This window comes from Felis catus, chromosome A1 (assembly GCF_018350175.1).
Source record: "Felis catus isolate Fca126 chromosome A1, F.catus_Fca126_mat1.0, whole genome shotgun sequence".
Taxonomy (NCBI): Eukaryota; Metazoa; Chordata; class Mammalia; order Carnivora; family Felidae; genus Felis; species Felis catus.
In genome coordinates this window covers 179,395,400-179,421,552 of record NC_058368.1, presented here as the reverse complement: position 1 = coordinate 179,421,552, position 26,153 = coordinate 179,395,400, and the positions used below count along the sequence as shown (strand labels likewise).

Genomic DNA, 26,153 nt, shown 5'->3' with positions numbered 1-26,153 from the left:
TACTATTTTATACAATTGTTATAACTTTTAAAAGAGAATATATGCTTGTCACTTCAGAGACCCACTATACAGACTCATTCACAGTCCTTTGAGGGAGGACAGGAGATCATTATTGAAAAAAGTGCTGTTTATATTTAAATGTCTCATCATAAGGGAAGTGAAAAAATCAATAAACAAGAGTCCCTTAACCACAGGTGATGAATGTGTGGTTGCATCCATTCTCCACCCATCTTTTTGCAGGATTTGATTGAATCAGCAACAGCTAGCTGGCACAAGCTCTTCTTCCTACGGCCAACCAAAGGCCTGGATGACAGTCCCAAGCAGAGCCTACCTTCTTATCTGATAACACATCTTCTCCCTCCACCCCACTGAAGGCAGTCTCATAATGGACTTTTTAAGCCTTATGCTGAGGCATGCACATGAACCAATCACAGTCTGGGGTTCAATTTTGTTGTTGCCATTTCCTGGTTGTGTGACCTTGGTCAAGCACCACATCTCTTTGAGCCCTAGATTTCTCTTTTGTATTTTGTGTTCTTAAAAATGTTTATTTATTTATTTTCAGAGAGAGAGTGTGAGCACAAGTCGGGGAGGGACAGAAAAAGAGGGAGAGAAAGAGAATCCCAAGCAGGCTCCACACTGTCAGTGCAGAATCTGACACAGGGCTCGATCTCACAAGCCTCAAGATCATGACCTGAGCCAAAATGAAGAGTCAGAGTCAGAGGCTTAACCAACTGAGGCTTAACTAACCCCAGCACCACAGATTTCTCTTCTGATAATAAAGGGTAAGTTCTACTTTATACGGTTGGTCAGAGCAGGAAAAGAGATATTTGCAAATTGCTTAATATAGTGCCTGCTACATAGAAGTTGCTTATAAATGCATTAATTTATCCAAAAATATAAAAGGAACACTAAAAAATAAATATATATGTATATAAATGCATCAGAAATGTATGCTACATGCATAAACATAAATATATTGTTATATATGCCTATATAAATATAAATATATATAATTACAAACACACATCCCCCAAATAAGACTTAGGGCTTGTCCTCAAATCTTCCACAGTCCAGTAGAGACAGAACAGGTAAAATAGGCAATGATAAGATAATGTAGTAAGTGCTAAAGTACCAGGAGTACCAGGTACCAGGTACCAGGTAAGGTACTAGGAGGTAGTATCTGGTACTATGGGTTTAAAGGGGAGAGGCAACTAATCCAGCTCATGTGATCAGGTAAGACTTCTGGGTGAAGTCACTTCTAAAATTAATCCTTCAGGATTACCACTAATTGGGTAGGTAAAAGATAGAGGAATTGCATATTATATGCGGGTTGGTAGCAAGTACAAGACCTAATGCAAGGGCGAACACACCAAAAAATGAAGAAATGAACATAATTTAATATTACAGAGTTGGAAAGGAAAGGAAGTGTAGAGAAACTGCTTATTGACAGAACTGTTATGTGTGGGTGTGACTATTATTACCAGGTGTACCAAACAAAAGATATCTGCATTAGTATCCAGCCCATTTCTCTCCTGAGCCTACTAAGGAAAATTCTGGTTCCCACTCGACTCTGTCCTGAAACTTAATGGGAAGACTGAGGTAATTAATGAAGTAGAGAAGGGCTGAAACAGGGAGAGAATAATTTGCCAGAAGAAATGAGAACCTAAGAGGAGAGAAAGATTGGTGAGGAGGAGCAGAGCCTTAGTATTTCCTTAAACAGCTGTAGTAAAGCTTCAAATTAGTTTCAATTTTTCCAACTATTACTTATTTGAATTTGATTTCATGCCAAAAGCAGACTTTCTAGGGCCTGGTTTTATACAGCTGACACATACATGAATACATCTGAACCTTTTCCAGACAGACTATTTTATTTATTGTTCCTTTGAAATACCTGTCTCTAACCCTTATGCCATTTGTCCTGCTTGGAATGCGTTCTGTACTTCTCTAAATCCTTCCCATTCTTTAAGGCCTAACTTATACTCCATGTGCTCCCTCAAAGCTGTCCCAGCACAGAAAAATGCCCCTTAAATTACTTTAATGTCTTTGTTGTCTGAATTGAAGACTTTAGTACTTATTGTCCAAAAACTCTTCACAAAACTTCAAAGAAAAATATACAAGAAAATGCATCACTCCTTAAGACCATTGTCCTAAAGGAACAATTACACTACACAAATCCCTTCCAATCCTTAATTATGAGTATAGATAATCAATGATATTATAACTATGCTAGGAATTTTGATTCCATCAGTTTTTTAAAAGTATTCCTCTATTATTTTTTTAAGTTTTTAGTTCCAATTATTTAACATACAGTGTTACCTTAGTATCAGGAGTACAATGTAGTGATTTAACACTTCATACATCACTCTGGGCTCATCACATGTGCTCCCTTAATTCCCATTACCTATTTCACCCAGCCCCCAACCCCCCTCCTCCCCTCTGGTAACCATCAGTTCTCTATAATTGAGGGTCTGTTTCTTGATTTTGCTCTCTCTTATTTTTTTTTCCCCTTTGCTTGTTTGTTTTGTTTCTTAAATTCCACACATGACTGAAATTATATGGCATTTGTCTTTCTCTGACTGACTTATTTTTCTTAGCATAATACTCTCTAGCTCCATCCATGTTGTTGCAAATGGCAAGATTTCATTCTTTATGGCTGAGTGATATTCCATTATATATGTACCACAACTTCTTTACCTATTCATCAATTGATGGACACTTGGGCTGTTTCCATATTGTGGTTATTGTAAATGGTGTTTCTATAAACACAGGGGTGCATGTATCCCTTTTAATTAATGTTCTTGAATTCTTTGGGTAAATACCTAGTAGTGTGACTACTGGATCACAGGGTAGGTTCTATTTTTAACTTTCTGAAGAACCTCTGTACTGTTGTTCACCATCTCTGTACCAGTTTGCATTCCCACCAATAATGAAGCAGAAGAAAGAGAAATTAAGAAAACAATCCCATTTATAATTGCATCCAAAATAATAAGATACCTAAGAATAAACCTAACCAAAGAGGTGAAAGACTTATACTCTGAAAACTAAAACACTGATGAAAGAAACTGAAGATAACACAAAGAAATCAAAAGACAAAACATCATGGAGGTATATATACAATATACAATTGTGTGTGTATATATGTATGTATGTATGTATATATGTATGTATGTATGGAATATTACTCAGCCATAAAAAGGAATGAAATCTTGCCATTTGCAACAACATGGATAAAGCTAGAGAGTATTATGCTAAGCAAAGTAAGTCAGTCAGAGAAAGACACATACCATATAATTTCACTCATGTGTGGAATTTAAGAAACAAAACAAATGAGCAAAGAAAAAAATGAGAGAGAGGCAAACCAAGAAAGAGACTCTTAACTATAGAGAACAAACTGACAGTTACCAGAAGGGAGATGAGTTGGGGATGGCTTAAACAGGTGATGGGGATTAAAGAGTACATCTGCTGTGATGAGCCCAGGGTGATGTATGGAAGTGTTGAATCACTATATTGTATACCTGAAACTAACACTACACCTTATGTTAACTAACTGGAATTTGAATAAAAACTTAAAGAAATGGAAATACATTCCATGCTCATAAATCAGAAGAACAAACATTATTAAAATGTCTATACTACCCAAAACAATCTACACAGTTAATGCAATCCTTATCAAAATACCAGCAACAGTTTTCACTGAACTAGGACAAGGAATGCTAAAATTTGTATAGAACCATAAAGACCCTGAATATCCAAAGCAATCTTGAAAAAGAAAAGCAAAGCTTGAGGCATCACAATTCTGAATTTCAAATTATATTACAAAGTTGTAGTGATCAAAACAGTATGGTACTGGCACAAAAACAGACACATAGATCAATGGAGCAGAATAGAAAATCCAGAAATAAATCCACAATTATATGGTCAATTAATCTTCAACAAAGCAGTAAGGAATATCCAATGGGAAAAAGAATGTCTCTTCAACAAATGGCATTGGGAAAACTGGACAGCAACATGCAAGAGAAAGAAACTGGACCACTTTCTTACACCATAGACAAAAATAAATTAAAAATTCTCAATGTGAGACCTGAAACCATAAAAAGACTGGAAGAGAAAACAGGCAGTAACTTCTTTGACATCAGCCATAGCAACTTCTTTCTAGGTATGTCTTCTGAGGCAAGGGAAACAAAAGCAAAAATAAACTATTGGGACTACATCAAAATAAAAAAGCCTCTCACAGCAAAGGAAACAATCAACAAAACTAAAAGGCAACCTACAGAACGGGAGAAGATATTTGCAAATGATATTATCTGATAAAGGGTTAGTATCCAAAATATATAAAGAACTTACACAACTCAACACCCAAAAACCAAATAATCCAATTAAAAAATGGGCAGAAGACATGAACAGACATTTCTCCAAAGAAGACATCCAGATGGCCAACAGGTCCATGAAAAGATACTCATCATCACTTATCATCAGGGAAACACAAGTCAAAACTACAATAAGATATCACCTTATTCCTGTCAGAATGGCTAAAATCAACAACAGAAGAAACAACAGGTGTCGGCAAGGATGTGGGAAAAAGGAATACTTATGTACTGTTGATGAAAATGCAAATTGACTTCATCTTTTAACTTTCTACCTTACAATGTTAGTGACATTTTTATGTCTAGACTGCATGCCCCGTCTACCTTTCTAGCTTTTATATAGCATGGTATCTTATAAGGTTGTAATCTTAAATTTGTGGTACAGAGCAGTGCCTCAAATAGAGAAGATGCTCAATAAATGTTAAGTCCTCCCTTGAGCAGTTAAAAGTTCCCTAGAGAAGGGATGTATCATTTTTTTTTTGTCTTTAAAATCTCAACAACTTAACAAAGGTCACAAACTCAAACATCTCTAGGAACCAAGCAGGTCTTGTTAATTAATAAAACAGACTGGGTATAGGATGATTTGGACAGGTTTAGTACACTGCAGTGGTTTTACCAGCTTGTTTAAGAGCCAATTGTTATACTGTGAAGACTTCTGTGGGCCAGTTCAAACAAAGCTTTAATAACTTACCACTACATAAATTACATTCGAAAACAAAGGTAATGAATACTAAAAAGTCATCACTTCCTAACTATTTTAATGTGTTGCCTTACCTATGTTTCTGAGGTTGTTCTATTGTACTAGTATGATGGAAATGCCATAGTGTGTGTTCCTGTGCATCTCTTTCCAGTCCTCACCCAGTGATGTCAAGTTGGTTGGTTGAAACTGGCTATGGTGGGAGTTTGGACACTAAGGAAATTGGCTAACGCTACAAATCAGTGTTTGGCCTATTGTTTTGTTGATTTTCTACTGAAGAGAGTGATGACAAAAATGTCATTAATGATGATAAAAGTAAAACTGTATTACCTTTCAGTCATTACATGATGAGTAGCATAAAAAATTGAGGCAATAGTTTTCTAGTATTCAGAACCTAGTTTGTGATTCAGTAAAGAAGTCACTTGTGTTATTGAAGAACCAGTGAAGTTCTTTAATGCTAGGTAAAATACAGGATGTCTAGTTAAGTTAATTTATTTATTTTAGTAATCCCTATACCCAACATGGGGCTCAGACTCACAACCCTGAGGTCAAGAGTTGCATGCTTTTCCATCTAAGCCAGCCAGGCAGCCTAGTCAAATTTAAATTTAAACTGACAAAAATATTTGTAGCCTAAGTATGTCTCAACTATTGTTCAGAACATACTTACACTAAAATTTTATTTTTTGCTTATCTGAAACTTAAATTTAACTGAGCCTTCTGTATTTTTATTTGTCAAATCTGGCAATCTTAGACATATATCTTCATTGTTGCAATTTTATCTTATGTGCTAACATAGATAAAAATATCAACAAACATTCACGTTGGAAATGTACTTGTCAGTTGCAGTTGGCTATGGATAAAAGAGTTTGATGAAAGGTATAGAATAATCCTGTGAGAATCAATTGGCTTTATGAAATTTACAATAAAGAATATTGTATATTTTATTATTATTTACAAATTTTATGCTTCACATCCTTTTTATCAGTAATGTATGTGTGTGTGTATACATATATACCCATATACACACATTTTATTATTTTTTGGAGAACTGGTCATTAAACATTCATCAACAAACAACTGGGACATTGAGATGGTAATCAACCATTACTTGAGAATGCATAAAATTCTATGCATATAAACACTATCCTTCTAAGCAAAACTTCTTCACTCTACCCTCTTCCCACTGCCATTTTTGCCGTGTCAGACCTATGACAGGTCAAGGTCAGGGCCTACTTGAATAATAACAGTAGAGTTCACAGTTTTGAGAAATCAATCATCTCCAAAGCATATAAACAGAAGCAAATGAAATAGGTTCTCTCTCTGTATAAAGGCTAAGTTTTAAAAAAAATGAAGAAGGAAGATCTTTCTTCCCTAACCCTCCACTCTTTTTGTGAGCCCCATCCCAATTATCTGAACTGTTGCACACCATGCCCATCTCTACCTGACTACCCATTTAAGCTAAGAAGGCATCTCTGGGTGCCATCGGGCTCTGACATATGGAACTTACAACCACAAGTCAATAGCATTTCCATTCTTGCCAGAGTGGTGTTCATATTGGGAAGACTGATGCAGCTGGCAAGCCTGAGTAGTTATGCTCCTGCTGCTATTCTCTCTGACCAGAGGCCACCCAGATCTTGCTTAGGCAGTTCTGGAGCCCAAGAGGCTTCTGGAATGCAGAATTCCTCTGAATCAATACAGTTAAACACAAAGTGCAGGAAGCATGTACATGAGGAGATATCATTAGACTCTCTCATTCCCAAAGAGGCAAATTGGTGAGGGCAGAAAGGAAGATAAACTGGGCTTCCAATCCAGATGCCTGGAGAGAGTCAGGGGGTCCAAAGAGACCATGTTTTTCCATCACAAAGCTTAGCTCAGCTCCTGATTGATTCTCTTGCCATACATTTGCTTTGTGTTAGCAATAAGAAAGTATCAACAAACTTCATAGCAATAAATATTCTGTTACTTATTTTATGTGTGGTAGTGTTTCTCTCCAGAATGAGAAAATACACACTAGAAAAAACAACAACAACAATCTCTGGGGGTGTTAATACTACAATTACCCCCAGTTATATATTCCCAACTCCAAATCTATGCCTTAGGCCAGCATTTCCCAAAGTGGGCTCAGTCAGATGTTTATGTATATTTTATAGAAAGAAGGGGAAAGGGTTCCAATGTCAAATAAGTTTGTGATATTGCAGGCTTAAAGTTTTAATTTTTGTTTTCCTGCTGGACTTCTCAGACCTTTAATATGTTAATGTACTTTGGGAATCTATTCGCTAGAGTAAAGTTCACTACATTTTCCAAATTTATTTGAATCAAGAACCCCCGTTTCATGGAGTATCTTGAGGAAGAAATGTTCTGTAGAGGAGACTTTACAAAACTCTTAGGGTCCCACTATTTTCAACACCATCTCATTAACCAACAATAGACTGACATTCACATTTCCATGACTGTTCATCTACTCTCTTCTCTCATCTTCAACTATTAAAGGATTTCTCTTCCTTCAAGGCTCTTCAGGTGCTCTCAGAGCCTCTGTCATAATTCTCTCCTCTCCTTTCTTTGCTCAGACAAGACTTGCTGGATACCAACATCACCATCATTATCATAAGCCCCTGAAAGGCAGTGGGGCTTGGTGGGGAAAGCCTGGACTAGAAGCCACACGGCCTGGAGCCAAGTTCCAGCCCTGAATCACCTTAATCAGGGTACTTTACCTTTTAAAAGTTTAGTTTCCTTTTATGTAAAACAGGAATAATATTTTTTGTCACAAATTCATGATGATAATCTCATGAAAGGGTTTCATGAAAGTACTTTATTATCCTAAAATGAAACTGGAAAACTATTATTAACCTTATATTCCTAAATTCCTCTGATCATAAAATCACCTAGGATACTTATTAAAAAGAGAGATTTGTCTGAAAAGTCTGCTTCCATGGGTGGGACCTAGAATCTGTGATTTTAACAAGCATCCCAGGTGATTTTTACCATTAGAAGAATTTATAAGGTTCTGAATTATCTGAAAGAAATGAGGAACGAATGATGAATTTAACATCAAGAGCTACAGAAAAGTGTGAGATATTTGGTTGGGGACAAGGTCAAGGAAGAAAACTCTACAGGGCTCCTCCTATTTATTACACCAAGTAAGCATGTGAATAACCCTTCACTGGGCAAAGCTAGGCTGGGCATTTAACCTTTGGAGTACATACTCCAAAAAATATATTATTAAATATCCCACTATTAAATATCAAAATTTATCCTGGTTACTTATTCATTTGAATCTTAAATCTTTTTTAAAATATCAATTATAACCTTGTGGACCATCATAATAAAGATCATAATTCAAGAAATCAATCTCACTACATTTCTAATCAAGGATTTGCTCAGCATAAGAGAAGGGGCAAAACACATGGGCGCACATGTGCGTGTGTGCACCCCCCCCCCCACATACACCTGCCATATCTGCCACTTATAACTCTTTATATAATTGTTGAAGTGCTCACAACTCACATACAAATAAATGATCCCATCTCTGAAATGATCTGTGTGTGTGTATTCTTTATGCTGCTGGCATGCAGGATCTGGGATTACTTAGAGATTTTATTTCTTGTGGAGAAGGGAATAAAAACAATATTTGCTTTATTAAAAATAAACTAAATACCCTAAACAAAAACTCATTATTTCTAGAAAATCCCCTCTCGTATCCAACCATCAAGGGAGACTCTACTACAACTGATTTCTTGAAAAATTCTAAATCAAAGACGGGAAAATCTTGTAGCCATTAGACTGCAATCTCTATGAATCACCAATTTGTTTTTCATGACTTTTTCTGCATTCCTTCTCTATTCTGTAGTTTATTTTGTTCAATGTTTTCAGCAACTGCTTTGCCAAGCCTCAGAGTGTAGAAGCCATCTAAGAAGGGAGTGTGCTTCCCACTCTAAGATCTGCTTGTCCAAGGAACAGAGCAGGCATCTCTGACTTCTCTCCCATCCCATTCTCTCCCTGTGTGGTTACAGGCACAGGAAGAAAACAACCAGACTTAAATACTCACGGAATAAGGCCTTAAACAATTGAGGATGCCATGAGCAAATTCTGAGCAACAGAATGCTTTCTTTCCTATTACTCAGAGTATATTTACAGAGACTGAGGCCTTTAAGAAAAAGGAACAGCAGTTGTGACCAGTTGGCTGTGGCCATATTGTGGCTTAGTGCAGTAAATAATTTACTTTAACTCAGCTCCAGCTTACTGAGTCTCTCGCTTCTCTACCCCTATACACAAACAATTCACTTCTCATTTACAAATATTACACATCTGTATATGTAACCACACTCTGTCTTGTTAAATAGATATTTATTTCTCTTTCTGCCCAACATGAGGAACTGGTTTTGAAGTTAACCAGATCAACCTCTTTCACTGTACTAAGTAGACTGGTATTTCTGGATCAATCTTGGTGGTGACAGCAGGGCGGATATCTGATTTATTCATTCAGCCATCCATTTATTATCCATTCATCCATTTATTGAGTAAATATTATTAAGTGTCTATTCTGCAGTGCACAGGTATTGGAGTAGGCACTGGTATTGGGAGTACAATATGAATTAAACACATGGAGTCTGTGCTCTGATGGAAATGTATGGTATAATGGAAGAGACAAACATTAAACAAATGATAACACATGTTTTAAAATTTTAGTTTTAATAAGGACTGTAAGAAGAAGTAAAAGGAACTATGAAAAATTTTTAAAAAGGGAACTAAGGACCACATATTTTATTATTCCATTTATAAGCAATGTTTAGAACAGGCAAATCTGGAGAGAAAAAGTACATTAGTGGTTGCCTAGACTAGAGATAGTACTTGGAGGGTTTAAGGATGATGGCTAACAGGAGTGTGCTCTTTTCTAGGTAATAAAAATGTTCTAAAATTGATAGTGGTTATGGATGCACAACTCTGTGTATATACTCAAAGCCTTGAATCCCTCTTTCTCCATTCACCGATACTTGCTTTGGAGCTAGATTTATTTTCAGGGACTATGTCCACCTGCAGCTATTGGGTGTGTATTCTACCAGCCTAGCAACCCAAGGATAGTGAGGGCATTTATCTTGTAGCTCCAGCCAAAATCACAGGTAGGGCTTACCTTGTCTGACTTCATAGCATGTACCTCCTTGCATCATTCATTGGTCAGGGGAACATGATGCCAGGGTGAGGAAGTAGAGTCAGTTCTACCAGAACTTCATGCTCTGAGGATGAAGGAAGAGATGGATGGTCTGTTACCAAATGTAGAGAGGTTAGGCAGGCAAAAGCAGCAGCTGCCTACTCAGAACAATCAGTTGCCTCAAGCAAACTTGGAATAAGTATTTCATTTTGAGGGACCACAACCCTTCAGGATATAGACACACATTTCAACTGCTGCATGTAGGCTGCAATTGCTGAATCATTCAAAGTGTCACACAGAGAACCTGTAAAGTTTGCAACTCTTAATGGGTTCTTTCAGTTAGCTGAATAAATAAATAAATAAATAAATAAATAAATAAATAAATAAATAAATAAATAAAATCTGATACACACATACATACATACATGCATACAATTCCCTAGCTATGGGATAAGATTAAAAAAAACAGTTAATACATTTGTAAACTGGATTATGTAGATATGTTTAATTCACATAAATAATTCTTATTTGCAGTGTGGGTTTGGGTGTTTTTTGGTGGGAGGTGATGAGGTTGGAATTTTCATTTGGTTTGGTTCCTATGAGTTTATATCAGCTTCTGGGCATACTGAGGTTCCCAGTGGTATGTAATGAAAAGCAGTGAAGTAACATACATCTTGGGATATTTCCGCCGACAAATTTAGAGGAATTATAGGTAACACATTTATCTGCTAATTACTACCATGTGAAATTTGCTTTGCTAGTGGGAAATGTAATCACACAATGATGGCAAATGCACAGCCAGCATGTCTCACTACCTTCTCACACGCAAACATCATGAATTGGTCAAGGCTTTCTTTCCCATTGTTTTCTTGTTTGTTTGTTCATTTGTTTTAGTTTATTTAGTAATTTTGGTTTTTTTCTTTTTTTTTCTTTTTTTTTCTTTCTTTGTCTTTCTTTCTTTCTTTCTTTCTTTCTTTCTTTCTTTCTTTCTTTCTTTCTTTCTTTCTTTCTTTCTTTCTTTTCAATATATGAAATTTATTGTCAAATTGGTTTCCATACAATACCCAGTGCTCATCCCAAAAGGTGCCCTCCTCAATACCCATCACCCACCCTCCCCTCCCTCCCATCCCCCATCAACCCTCAGTTTGTTCTCAGTTTTTAACAGTCTCTTATGCTTTGGCTCTCTCCCACTCTAACCTCTTTTTTTAGTTTATTTAGTAATTTTGAAAGAGAGTGTGTGTGAGTGAGGGAGGAGAAGAGAGAGAGGGAGAGAGAGAATCCCAAGCAGGCTCTCCACTGTCAGTGCAGAGCCCAACGCAGGGCTCAATATCAAGAACCATGAGATCATGACCTGAGCTGAAATCAAGAATGGGATGAGTAACCAACTGAGGCACTCAGGTGCCCCTCTCTTTCCCGTTATTATACAATGTGACCTCAGAATTCTCCTCAACACAATGCTTCAAGAAAACACCACCAATCAAATGTAGTTAGAAACCAGGATGAGCTATGTGAGTTTGGAAGAGTTATTCAATCCTAATTAGCTTTAGTTAACTTGCTTATATTTATGAAATGCATTTGTGCTTGATAAAAGGTAGTTATGGTGATGATGAAAAATATGACTACCTTTAGTTTATTTGTAAACAGAACTGCTTCCAAAGTTTTTCTCCATAGGTTTTCTCCATAGTGGTGAGGAGGTCAGCACAAGTGATTCCTTTTTTGGTTTACTTCAGGCTCTCTCAGCGTATTAGAAAGGGGATTCCCAGTGACTAGAATGTTTGATTTCATAAATGGTCAAGATGAGACCATCCAGATGAAAAACTGCACATTATATAAGAAGCTATGGAGGGAGATATTGTCCATTCTGTCCCACAGTGACTCATGTGATAAATGCCTAAGTTTGGTTCCAGGAAAAAGTTTGTCTCTAAAGAAAAATGTGTATGCTTTCCATCGTCAGAAAACCAAAACTAAATAACCCAAGATGTTTCCACTTTGCCTTCACTGCCAGGAAGCTTGTGCCAAAAATATATTAGCCCAAGTGTTAGAATTAGCCCAAATCAGGTGCCTAAAGACATCAACTCCTTTTGAGTCCTTTGGATATTCCCAGTTTTCATTTTCCTTAAATGGTTTATTTTATACTGAAAGAATCTTCAAGCTTATTTAATCCCACTGGAAGAAGTGGATCACCTGGCCCTTTTTTTTTTTTTTTCAACGTTTATTTATTTTTGGGACAGAGAGACAGAGCATGAACGGGGGAGGGGCAGAGAGAGAGGGAGACACAGAATCGGAAACAGGCTCCAGGCTCCGAGCCATCAGCCCAGAGCCTGACACGGGGCTCGAACTCCCGGAACGAGAGATCGTGACCTGGCTGAAGTCGGACGCTTAACCGACTGCGCCACCCAGGCGCCCCTCACCTGGCCTTTTAAGGTCCCTTTTGACTATAAAATTCCATGAAATCTTTAATCTAAAATCCAATTATTAGAGCAAAAATGACTAGTTCTAAACAAGATTTATGGCCTCTTGCATCCAAATAAATGGGAGACAGATAATTTAAAATGTATTTAAAATGTATTAGGAACCCACTGTAGGTTAGGCATTCTACATCTGCAACAGGTGTTCTTGATGTTCTTACTAGCCTGTGGATACAAATATGGCCATGTTGCCATGTATAACCACATTTGTACCTCAGTGCCCTCCACCATCCCCTGCATGGCAGCAAGGCTTCAGAATTCCCCCAAATGATTTTTGGGACCCACTACTAGTGTCTCATGAATATTCCATGTTTTCAGGATACTTCTGTTATGAATATAGGGTGTTGGCTTTGTTGGGCAGCTGAGCATGACCCCATTCCAGCCCACTCCAGCTGCTCCCCTGGGAGGCTCTACTGTACCTCGGGCGGTATCTTCTGGAAAAATCCAAACCTGAAAACCACCTGGAATGCCAATATGTTACTATATATCCCCTTCCTCTTGTTCTGCTCCATGAAGTGATGAGAAACCATCTTGCTATCTTTTCTAGTGGAATAAAAATAAATATAGTATGTGTGAAATCATCCAGGATAAGAGTATCAAGGGAGAATTGTTTTTAGAAACAAATGTTGAAGAGCTTCATTCAATTCAAGCTAGCCTAGAGGAAAGAAAAGGAGACTGAGAAGGAGGAGCCAGAAAGGTAGGAATAAAATGCTAGAGCGATGGTGATGGAGGCCACCAGGAAAAGAACGTGTTTCACAAAGGAGAAGCAACCGCTGCTATGTGTGTTATCACATAGACTCCTGAGACAGATATTATCATTCCTATTTTAGAGATGAAGAATATAAACTGAGACAGGTTAATTTTACATTTTCCCAAGACCACAACATTCGTGTCAGAGCTAAAACTCAAAGCCAAGTCTGCTCTACAATTGCCATGACACACCCGTGAGAAAGAGATTACAGAACACACCTTTCCTGTTTCTTTAACTTTGTTAATATCTCTTTCCTGAACCTACAATAGAACATCTCTGTTATAGTGCTTCCAAAATCAACTTCTCAACCTGACAAATGCCAAGGATAGCAACTAGTGGCTTAAAAATCAGACTGCCATCCTCTTATCTGAGCCATAGTAGCAAGAAAAGGACTCACATGCAGATTAGAAACTGAGATCAATCTTGGAGGGTTTTGTTTTTGGTGTTGTTATTTTCTATGGGTATTGTAATAAATGCAAAAATGCTTCATATAAATTATAAAGCATACATATATATGTAATTTATAAATTAAAATTATATACATATATGATTATTAGCTTTATTAGAGAATGAGAAATGAATGGATCTTTGGAGATTTTGTGTTTGCTAATTCTAGCTACATGCCAATATCAATACATAAAAGTGAGATTGATAAAATCTGTAATTCTTTGCCTTCACTGAGAGAAGACTGTCTCCATATATATCATCTGTGTGACTGATCATCTGAAGGTTGGGTAGATTAAAGAGGTTAGAAATACTCTAAAAGTAATGGGATGAATTTTTTTTTGTGAGAGGAAAAGCATATTATATGAATATCGGATGGGGTTCCGACCTTCTAGCACTGCAGCATTCTCGACTCCTAGGCAAGGGCCAACAGTATCTCCAAGCTCCTAGGTATGTGCCTGGAGGAGATCTTGCCGGGCTGGGTGCTCCAGCCTTCCCTGATCCATCATGAGGAGTCATGTACTGAGGCATCCCACCCCACCAGAAAACTTTATTTCTATGGAATCACATAATTTTAGAAACTGAAAACACCCTGAAGACCTAGCCAGTGTTTGTAATATTTATTTTTAAAATATGGAACCCTTTGTGTATATAATAAATATAACAAGTTGAAAAACTATTATCTTGACATTTGACATCTTAATCCTTCTTAGGGAGGAAACTATCATTATTTGGAAAATACCTTGATAAACATACTTGGGATATGACATCAGCAAGAGCCAAGACCTCAGAGGAGAAAGAAGACAAACTATTCTGGGTGAAAATAGAGAAGAGTCATAGCCAAATTTTTAGCTGTTATTCCTGAATGGGAAAAGGAGAGGTCAGTGAGGAGAGAAAAGAATGGAGGAGTGAAAGGAACTAGAAATTAAAATAATAATAACCTTATTTTATATATAGAATTGAATAGAATGTAATATAATAGAGATATTATCTATCTATCTATCTATCTATCTATCTATCTATCTATCTATCTATCTATCATCTTTCCATCCATCCACCTCCCTCCCTCTCTCTCTCACACACACACATCTGACCTTGTTCTAATCATTTTTCTTATATTAACTCATTTCATCCCCATACCAATCTTGTGAGTAGATATTATTAGTTCTCATTTTAAAAGTTACTCTGAAGAACAAAAAGGCTAAACAACTTAACCAGATCCTACAAGTAGCAAACATGAAGCAGGAAGGGAGCGGACGAAATGGCATCTTAAAAACACTCAAGTCTGCTATTTGACATGAAGTTAATTTGGCTTGCTGCAAAATAAAACTTCTGCTTTCCCTAACTTTGCCCCCACCTCTACCAAAAATGTATGTTATAAAGTCTACAAACACTTGGGTGCCTGAGATACTTACTTATGGAATGCAAAGAAATGGCCAAGTGCCATGTTTGGGCACAGTGCCACTTCAAGGGGTGGTGTGGTAGCCTGGGAGATAGAGGAAGCCATGAAAATATACACCCCACTTCCAGGACTTCTCAGAATTTGGGGAAGGGTACTGAACTTTGAAATTGATGGATTTTAGGCAATACAACTTGGATCTCAGGTGGCAAAGAAGACCCAAATGACAACTGGGAACACAGGTGGAAACAGCACTTCACTGACTGAAATTAGGTGGGGGGCAGTGCCCTGCCACCAGCCTCTCTCTTCCCCAACTGCAGGTTGTAAATCACCACACAGACCATCAGACTCCATAGATATAGGACTTTTCTCTTATTTATGAACAAATTGAGAAGACACATACCCTAGATTTTGTTTAGTTTTGCCCTGATCAGTGATTTTAAAAACTAAATCATCAATATTTAACATGAGGGAATTTTGCATTTAAAAATCTTTTTTCAATATTTACTTTTGAGAGAGAGAGAAAGAGACAGAACACGAGCAGAGAGAGAGAGGTGGACACAGAACCCGAAGCAGGCTCCAGGCTCTGAGCTGTTAGCACAGAGCTGGATGCGGGGCTCAAACCCACAAACCATGAGATCATGATCTGAGCTGAAGTTGGACACTTAACCGACTGAGCCACACAGGCGCCCCTGGAAATTTTGCATTTTAAAGGTTAAGATTTCCTGCTTGTCTTGAAAATAGAGGAACCTGTGCTGTCTTCCAGCACAAAGAGAGTTAACCAGAGGTGGAGCTCACCAACTACTGTGCGTGGGGCATGACATTTCCAGAATGGACATGGTGCCCACCCTGAGTGCTTCATTCTTTTGCTACCTGATCAAGCACTGAATCTGAAGCTCCTGATATAGCACTAAGATGGCAGATTTAGTGTTAATGCAGACCTGAACTTAAACCTATGGCTTCCCTTTTCAGAGCTTTACTGTATCATAGAGATCAGACTCCAGCACCCAAGTTTTTCTTGCCAGTGTATTCTGATGTTTAGCACAGTGTTTGACACATCAGAAGAACTCATGGATAAAAGCTCATGGTGGCCAATGAGCAGAAGGAAGTATACCCCCAGACAGGGGTATACCCCCTGGGGAAGTATACCCCCAGACAGCTTCACAGACAGGGCAAGTGTCCCTCCTGACTTTTCCTCTTTAGAAACAATCTTCAAAATGAAACTACTTTATTAAGGCCTAAAACTCCCCACCTAGGGAAGAAATGCACCATCTATTCTTAAGTACGAACTCTTCCAGTCAGTTCTCAGGGGTTATGCTTCTCAGACTGGGGACGTGAAGAAGATAGGACAACCCAAACCAAAAGCAGGGACGTGGACATCTCAGAGGGTCTTCAAAAAATGGGAGGGGTTCAAGGAATCAGACACTAAGTCATCATGATAAACCCCAGAACCCAAGGCACAGCCCTGTGCAGTTTTTCTGTTGGCTGGATGGTATTTTAAGCCTTAATTATTATTCTGTTTTATACTTGCAGCCTCAGAGTCTTGCTATTAAAGTGTTTTCAAATGTTTGGGAAGTCAGTCGTGTTCAAGTTTATCTTCTTACTGTTTGGTTGACAGAAACTATTTGTAAACGGAGCACCCTGCCAGTTACCAGCATTTATTTGCAGTTATATCACAAATGTTTTTGAAACTTGTGTTTATCTATAATTTGACACATCAAGAGGACTTTTGCTCTTGGCCTGAGCTCCTGCCAAAGCAAATGGTTATGTGTTAAAGTTGCTTTCATCAGGGCTTCACAGACCTAATGGCTGACTCTCACATCTCCCTCACATCAGGGTTACCCAAACTGATGTTAAGAAAGCAATTGAACACATATGTGACAAGTTGGAGGGCCCAAGTAAGAGGGAAGGGGTGGGGTGGGGGCTAGCTCCACTTGGAGTAATGTTTTAAATAAAGGGCTGTTTTCAGAGAAGCTGGCTCTGACATCCACAAAGGCAATTTGGCAGAGGACTTACTTACTCTCTCATCCACCTCTTTACTGATTATGATGATTGCTCTTTGCTCTGTTGCTAAACTCAGAGAAAGATATGTCGGCACCCGGAGGCATCTGTTTCACTCAGCTTGCTTACCCACCATTTCACTTAAGCCTTGGGAAATCCTATCTTGGCCAATTTGTGGAGAAAACCTCTCTGTTGGAAAGATGAATGCATTTGGTGATGGATTTTGAAAATCATAGTACTTCATAGCTGGAAGGAGACCCTCAGAGATGATCTAGTCCAAACCCCAGCTTATCTAATACATGTATTCATTCAACAAATATTTGCCAAGCTCCTTCTACGTGCCAGACACCATTCAACATGATGGAGACATACTGGGAACAAAGCAGACAAGGCTCCTCTTTTATGGAGCAAGTAAACAAATAGCATAATTTCAGGGCCTGTTAGTTTCTATGAAGAAGACAAAAAAAAAAAAAAAAAAAAACAAACCCGAGATAATGTGATAAAGAAGTGGTTCTTTCAATAGAAAGACCCTGAGAGGAAGCAACAGTATTGGACCTGAGACGAAGTAATAAAAAACTAGTCAAGCAAAGATCTTTGGGAAGGCAAAGAGGAAAGAGCAAGCGCAAAGGCTTTGAGATAGGATAAGACTCCCACGCTGGAGAACAGAAAGCTGGCCATGAAACTGTAGTTTACAGGGTGAAGTTAGAGAAGAGCAGGGACCAGGTCACACAGGGCCCTGGGATAATAAGGAGGCAACAATGAAGAAACTAGTTGACTTAATATCTGATACAGCATGCGTAAGCACAGGTCTCCACTCCTACTCAGAACTTTTTTACCTAGCACATGTTGCCCCTAAAACAAAAGCCACCATCCTTTCTCTCATTATATTTCCCACCAGATTTGCGTTCTGGGAGGCACAAGATATAGAAAAATATGTCTTGGCACAACACAAAGAGATTAATCCAGGAATATGTCACTCTCATAATGAAAATCACTCGATTAAAATGATGTCTCAGCCTGAGTTGTTTTGTATTATTTTTTTCTCCATGGGCTTTTCAATAAATTTCATCCCCTATGATCCAGGTTAGCAGAAGAAAATCTCTATATTGAGCATTTCCCAAAATTCACCTATTTGTGAATCACTTTCAGAGTTTATGCCATATATGTGTCCCAGCTACTATTTTTTATTTCATGTTTTCACTTAAACTTATCTATTATTTCATACTTCTTTCTACCTGTTCTAATTGATATCATCCATATAATTGTGAGTTTGCTATGCTAGCTAGTTTTTGTTTTCCTACACATAAACTAAATATAATATTAAGGTTTAAAAGTTCCAATTTTTATACCACCTAAAATCATACCCTATGGGTAAATTTTTTTTAGGGAAAAAAACCCACTTCCTAAGTTGAATAGGGGCACGCTGTCTCAGAAGGTTAGCAATATAAGCAATTCTCTTTCTGTTTCTCTTTTATTTTTGTTCCTGACATAAACTTTTATGCCAACTTTCAATTGCTGCTCTGATCTCAATGACAGAATATGCAGAATCTCCAGAATGCCCCCTTTTTTTTTTTTAAATCTTAGGATTCCCAAGTGAAAATAAATAGTACAACCATTGATTCTTTTCAATTCTCTTTGAAAATACTGTCTATAAGTGGCTTCTGTAGGGGAATAAGGGAGAAGAGAAGACAGAGATCCCTTCTGGAAAGCCACCATCAAGTGTCAGACACATGTGCACACCATGGACCAGGGCAACAAACCATATCCATAGGCAATATTTGTTAAAATGATGTACATAAAAAATTTTTTATTAAAATATTTCCTGAATCTTAATTTTTCAAAATATTTACATAAGTAAAGAGGACAGTATAATACCCACATACCCATCACCTACTTTCAAGCATTACCAGCTCATGGCCAACCTTGTTTCCTCTATACTCACACCCATTTCTCCCTTCCCAGTGGATTATCATGAGGCAAGTCACAGACATTGCTTCATTTCATCTGTAAATATTTCAGTATGTGTCTTTAAGAGGAGTTTGATTTTGACTGTAATCATGATACCAGTTTCACACCTAATAAAATTAATAACTATTTAAAATAATAAAATAGCTAGTGTTCAAAATGTAATTTTTTACAGTCATTTTGTTCAAATTAGGATCCATACAAAATCCACACAGTCTATTTGACAGGTATATTTCGTAAGTCATTTAAAATTGATAACACCTCCCTCCCCCTCCTTTTTTTCATTTTTGAAAGAAAACAGATCATTGTCCTAAAATGTTTCCCACATTCCAGATCTTTTCTGATTACATCCTTGGAGTGTGTGTAACATATGCCTCTGTTCTCTAATTGTCCTACAAATTAGTGTTTAATTCTAGAGCTGTTCTATCCAAAACAGTAGCCACTAGCTGCTGCTTTTTAAGCACTTGAAATGTGGCTAGTCTGAATGGAGATGTTCTCTTAATAAAAAAATACATACCAGACTTGGTGCAGAAAAGTCAAATATCTCATTAATAATGTTTATGACTAAATGTTTAAATAATAGCACTTTGTTTATATTGGGTTTAACAAAATATGCAGTTGATTCTTGAATAACACAGGGAGTAGGTGAGCTGACCCACTAATGGTAAAAAATTCATGTATAACTTTTGGCTTGCTCCAAACTTGGCTATCAATAGCCTAATGTTGACCAGAAGCCTTACCGAAAACACAAACCATTGACTAACACATATTTTCTAGTTATATGTATTCTGTATCATATTTTTATAAAGTAAGCTAGAGAAAAGAAAATGTTATTAAGAAAATCATGAGGAAGAGAAGATATATTTAGAGTACTGTACTGTAAAAATCTGTGTAAATTGGCCCACACAGTTCAAACTTGTGTTATTCAAGGGTCAACTGTATCATTAAAATTAATTTTTATCTACTTTTTTTAATTTTTTTAGCATGGTTATTAGAAAATTTGGAATTACATATGTGGCTCACATATTTCACATAGCCAGTGCTGTACTAGAGGCTTGGTCAGGTTGAGAGTTGATGCTTTGGTGAGAATATTTCATACCCTACTACATGAGGGGACATAGAACAACTAGTTATCTCTCTTTGTTTCAGGTAAGATTGATCAGTGTTATCAGCCTGACCCATCCAGTCTAAAATTACCTAGCAGCCTCTCACATAACAGCTTAAGCAACAATTAATAATTAATGTCTTAATCAGAGTTTCTCAGCCTCAGCACTATTGGCATTTTGGACCATATATATAATTCTTTTTTGTGGGAGCTGTTCTGTGCATTGTAGGAGGTTTAGCAACATGCTAGTCTCTACCTACTAGATTCCAGTAGTAGCACCTCTTCTGCCTTCAACTGTGGCCAAAAAAAAAAAAAAAAAGTGTCTATAGACCTTGCCAAATGTGTCCTGCAGGGCAAAACCACTTCTCCTACCACACCCACCCCCAATTTGAGAATCACTGGTTACAAATTTAACCTCTTCAGTGAAGTCTTCCCTAAAGCCATATTCCTACAACCAAGATTTTACAGCTTCAAGTTTGTACTTCCCTAGTGTCCTGTGGCTCTCTATTAGCATTTATTGCATTATTTCATAATTGTTCAGGTATGTTTCCCTCCCCAGAATGTGAGATCCTCAAGAGCAGGCTCCACATCTTTGCATTCCTACCACCTGAAAGAATACCTGAATGTGGGGCTCAGTGAATGAAATGTCAAATAAGGGCAAGAGGCAAGAACTTCTAGGTTTCCTGATGCCATTAAGAGGAAAAACATGACCACTCATCTGGCTCCTCAGGAACCATTTCTAAAGTTTGTTTATGAGAAGGCCCTTGTGTAAAATGTACTGTTTTTGAGAAGTCTGGAGTCAAATCTGTCACTCATTATACTTGAGAATTTATTTATTTGTTCAAGGAACATACACTGAGCATTAACTATTGGACAAACATTTTTCTCAAAATGAGATATACAGTGAAGAACAAGACAGAGATGGTCCTCCCCGAGGAAGCTATATCCTGTGGTAGAGGGATGAGGCTAGAGTGTCAATAAGCAAATACACAAATAAATACATATATAAACAAGATTGGGGATTGTAAATGTATAAGGAAAAATTTTAAATATGATGTGATAAAATGTATGGAAGGAGAAGCAATTACTTTATATAGAGAAAAAACAAAATGGAGAAAGCCAGGGGCAAAGCAGGAAAGGACATTCCAGGCAGAAGGAAGAGCAAAAGCCAGGACTGCAGTAGAAACTACATGTATTCAAAGAACAGATTATAGGTCAGGGTGACTAGCATATACTCAGAAAGAAACACGTGGAACAAGACAGTTCAGAAGTGTGGGCAAGACAGTGTAGACCATGGCCAAACTTTGGACTTTATCCTAAGAATGAAGAGAGCTATTGAACAGCTTAAAAGATGTATTCAGAATAATATTAATTTATATTAAAAAATAATAGCCTTATTAAACTATAATACATATACCACAAAATTCATCCTTTTTAAAGTGTACAATTTAGTAGTCTTAGTATGTTCACAGAGTTGTACAACCATTACCATTACCTAATTTTAGAACATTTTAATTATTTTAGAAAGAAACTCCGTACCAATTAGTAGTCACTCCCCATTCTCCCCTACTCCCAGACCCTGGCAACTACTGATCACTTTCTCTGTGGATTTGCCTATTTTGGATATTTCCTATAAATGGAATCATCTGATGTGTGGCGTTTTGTGTCTGGTTTCTGTCACTTAGCATAGTTTTCAGAGTTTATCCATTTTGCAGCATGTATCAGTACATTCCTTCTATGGTTGGATAATATTGCATTGTATGGATAGAATTTTTTATTTACCCATTCATCTGTTGATGAACATTCCAGTTGTTTCTACTTTTTGGCTGTAGAAATATGCTATTATAAACATTTGTACAAAAGTTTGTGTGGAATTTTTTTTAGATTTATCTTGGGCATATGACTAAAAGTGGAATTATTGAGTAATATCAGTGACTCTATGTTTAACTTTTCAAGGAATTGCCAAACCATTTTCCAAAATGGCTATACCATTTTACAATCCCATTGGCAATATATGATGATCCAATTTCTCCACATCCTCACCAACACTTGTTATTATCTGCCTTGTTTAATTTTTAATTTTAGCCATCTTAGTGGGTATGGAGTGGTATCTCATTGTGATTTTGATTTACATGTCCATAATGACTAATGATGTTGAGCATCTTCTATGTGTTTATTGGCCATTTTTACATGCTCTTTGAAGAAATCTTCAAATAATTTGCCCATTTTTAATTGGGTGACTTTTTATTTTTCATTTTGAAGAATTCTTTATATTTTCTAGATACAATCCTCTATCAGATATATTATTTGCAAATATTTTCTCCCATTCTGGGGGTTGTCTTTTAGTTTTCTTGATGATGTCTTTTGAAGCACAAAGGCTTTATTTATTTATTTATTTATTTTATTTATTTTGGGGACAGAGAGAGACAGAGCATGAACGGGGGAGGGGCAGAGAGAGAGGGAGACACAGAATCGGAAACAGGCTCCACGCTCTGAGCCATCAGCCCAAAGCCTGACACAGGGCTCGAACTCACGGACCGCGAGATCGTGACCTGGCTGAAGTCGGACGCTTAACCGACTGCGCCACCCAGGCGCCCCACAAAGGCTTTATTTTTGATGAAGTCCAATTTACCTATTTTTTAATTTTGTTCCTTGTGCTTTTGTTACTATAGCTAATAAGGCTTTGTCTAACCCAAGGTCAAAAAGATTTACTCTTATATTTTCTGTTTTTAAGAGTTTGATAGATTTGGCTCTTACATTTAGGTCTATGTTCCATTTGAATTAACTTTTGTGTGTGGTATGAGAAAGGAGTCCCACTTCATCTTTTGAATGCCCCAATACCATTTGTCAAAAATATTATTCTTTTCCAATTGAATGATCTTAGCACCCTTGTCAAAAATCATTTGATAATAAACATGAGAGTATATTTATGGATTTGCAATTCCCTTCCCTTATCTATATGTCTATCCTATGATAGTACTCCAGTCTAGATTACTGTAGATTTGTGGTAAGTTTTGAAATTGAGAAGTGTGAGTCCTCCAATTTTGTTCTTCTCTTTTAGGGTTCTTTTGAATATTGTTGTTCTCTTGCACTTGCACAAGAATTTTAGATTTAGCATGTCAATATTTGAAAAGAAGCCAACTGGAATTTTGATAGAGATAGTGTTGAATCTGTAGATCAATTTGGAAAGTATTGCCATCTTAAGTCTTATAAACCATGAATACAGCATGATTTTTCATTTATTTATGTCTTCTTTGATTTCTTTCAACAGTGTTTTGCATTTTTCAGTGTGCATATCTTGTACTTCTTTTGTTAAAATGACGCTTAATGTACTTTATTCTGTTTGAGGCACTGCAAATGGGATTTTTAAATTTCATTTTAGATTGTTCATTAGTTTACAGAAATACAACTGATTTTTATACATTGATCTTATACCTGTAATCTTGCTGAACTCTTTTCTTAATTCCAATAGCATAAGGATGTGTGTGTGTGTGTGTGTGTGTGTTTCTTAATTGCCCAGACTAGAATCTCTAAAACAGTGCTGAATGTAAGTGGAAAGAGTAGACCATCTTTCTGTTATGCCTGACCCTAGGGATAAGGTTTTAAGTCTTTCATCATTAAATATGATGTTAGAAATGTGTATTTTATAGAAGTCCTTTATCGGGCTGAGGAAGTTGCCTTCAATTACTACTTTGTTAGGTATTTTTATCATGTGTACTATTTTGTCAATGCCTTTTTTGAGTCAAAGGTATTGTTACATTTCTGTTATATATTCTGTTAATATGATATATTGCATTAATTTATTTTTATATGTTAAGCCAAATTTTCATTCTTAAGATAAATCACACTTGGTCATAGTGTATAATAGTTTAAATATGTTGCTGGATTCAGTTTGATGGTATGTTGTTGAGCAGTTTTTGCATTCATATTCATAAGGGATATTACTCTGTGGTTTTCTTGTAATGTCTTTGTCTGGTTTTGGTATCAGAATAATACTGGCTTCATAGAATACATAAGAAAGTGTTCCTGCTCCTTCTCCTTTTTGGGAGAATTTGCAAATGATTAGTATTCTTTTTAGACATATGGTAGAATTCAATAGCAAAATCATCCATGCCTGAGCTTTTCTTTGTGAAAAAAAAAAACACATTTTATTAGTAATCCATTCCACTTACTTACTGTAGGCCTATTAAAATTGTCTATTTCTTTTTAAGTCAGTTTTAGTAGTTTGTGTCTTTCTATGATTTTTTTTATTTCATTTCATACAATTGTTCACACTATTCTCTTATACTACTTTTTTATATCTGTAAGTTCAGTAGTGGTGCCTCCTATTTTCTTTCCTGAATTAAATAATTTGAGTCCTTTTTTTTTTCCTTGATCAGTTTGGCTAAAAGTCTGTCAATTTTATTGATCTTTTGAAAGAACCAATTTTCGGCTTTATGAATTTTCTTTATTGTTTTTGTAATTATTAACTTCAACTCTCATCTTAATTATAGTTTTCCTTCTCATAGCTTTGGTTTTAGTTTGCTCTTCTTTCTTCTAGTTTCTTAAAGTGGTAGTTTAGGCTCTTGATTTAAGATCTTCTTTAATATAAAAAGTTAAAGGTAAAATTTTCCTCTAAGTACTGCTTTTTACTATATACCATAGTTTTGGTATTCTGTGTTTTTATTTCATTCATCTCAAATAATTTTCTAATATTCCTTGTGACTTATTCGTTGATCCACTGGTTATTTAGGAGCACAGTGTATAATTTCCACATATTTGTGAAATCCTCAAATCTACTTTTGTTAATGATTTCTAATTTCATTCCATTGTGGTCAGAGAACATAATTTGTATGTTTTCAATCCTTTTAAAATTTTTTTACTTCTTTTATGGCCTAAAATATGTTCTACCCTGTGCTTAAGAAGATGGTCTATTCTACTCTTGTTGGGTAGTGTTCTATAGATATCTGTTAGATCTAGTTGGCTTATAGTGTTGTTCAATTTTTGTATATCTATTTGATTTTCTATATAGTTGTTCTATCTATTAATGTAGATATTAAAATCTCCAACTCTTATTGTTGAATTATCTTTTTCTCTTTATAATTGGCTGTTTTCATGTATTTTCAGCTCCATTGTTAGGTGTATATGTTTATAATTTTTACATTTTCTCCCTTATGGATTGACACTTATACCATTACAAAATCCTCCTTGTCTCTAGTGATACTTTTTGTCTTAAAGTCTATTTTATCTTGTTTTAATATAATCCTTTCCCTCAGTTCTCTTTAGTTATCATTTGCATGATATCTCTTTTCATTTTTTTATTATTTTGTATGTATTTTATGTTTAAATGTGTCTCTTTTAGATAGTATACAGTCGTATTTTTAAAAAATCCATTTTGTCAATCTCTGCCTCTTAATTAGTGTTTAGTCTATTTACAGTTAATATAATTACTGATAAGCTAGGATTTACATTTGCCATTTTGCTCTTTGTTTACTATATGTTTTATGTTCTTTTTGTTTCTAGTCCTCCATTATTGCCTTCTTTTGTGTTAAATACATATTTACTCACATATCATTTTAATTTCATTGTCATATATAAACATGATGTTATGTATTTATTATTATATATAATATATAGTATCATTTTATTTATTTATTTATTTATTTATTTATTTATTTATGTTAGTCTTAGTGGTTGCCGTAGCATCTTAACCTAAAACAAATTAGAGTAATACTGACTTATTTTCAATATCATACAAAAAAAATTCCTCCAATAAAGCTTCATTTCTTTCCCTTTATTCATGCTTTTATGGTCATAAAAATTACACATTTATA

The 26,153-nt window shown here is 36.3% G+C and overlaps 1 long non-coding RNA gene across 4 annotated transcripts in view; it reads right to left on the bottom strand.

The window, feature by feature from the left end:
- LOC109503059 overlaps positions 1-26,153 on the bottom strand; it is a 237,481-nt gene that overhangs the window by 79,463 nt on the left and 131,865 nt on the right. For all 4 annotated transcript variants that reach the window (XR_006584272.1, XR_006584270.1, XR_002161945.3 and 1 more), the window contains exon 4: positions 10,190-10,292. This is a non-coding gene — a long non-coding RNA (uncharacterized LOC109503059). The remainder of the gene's footprint in view (positions 1-10,189; positions 10,293-26,153) is intronic.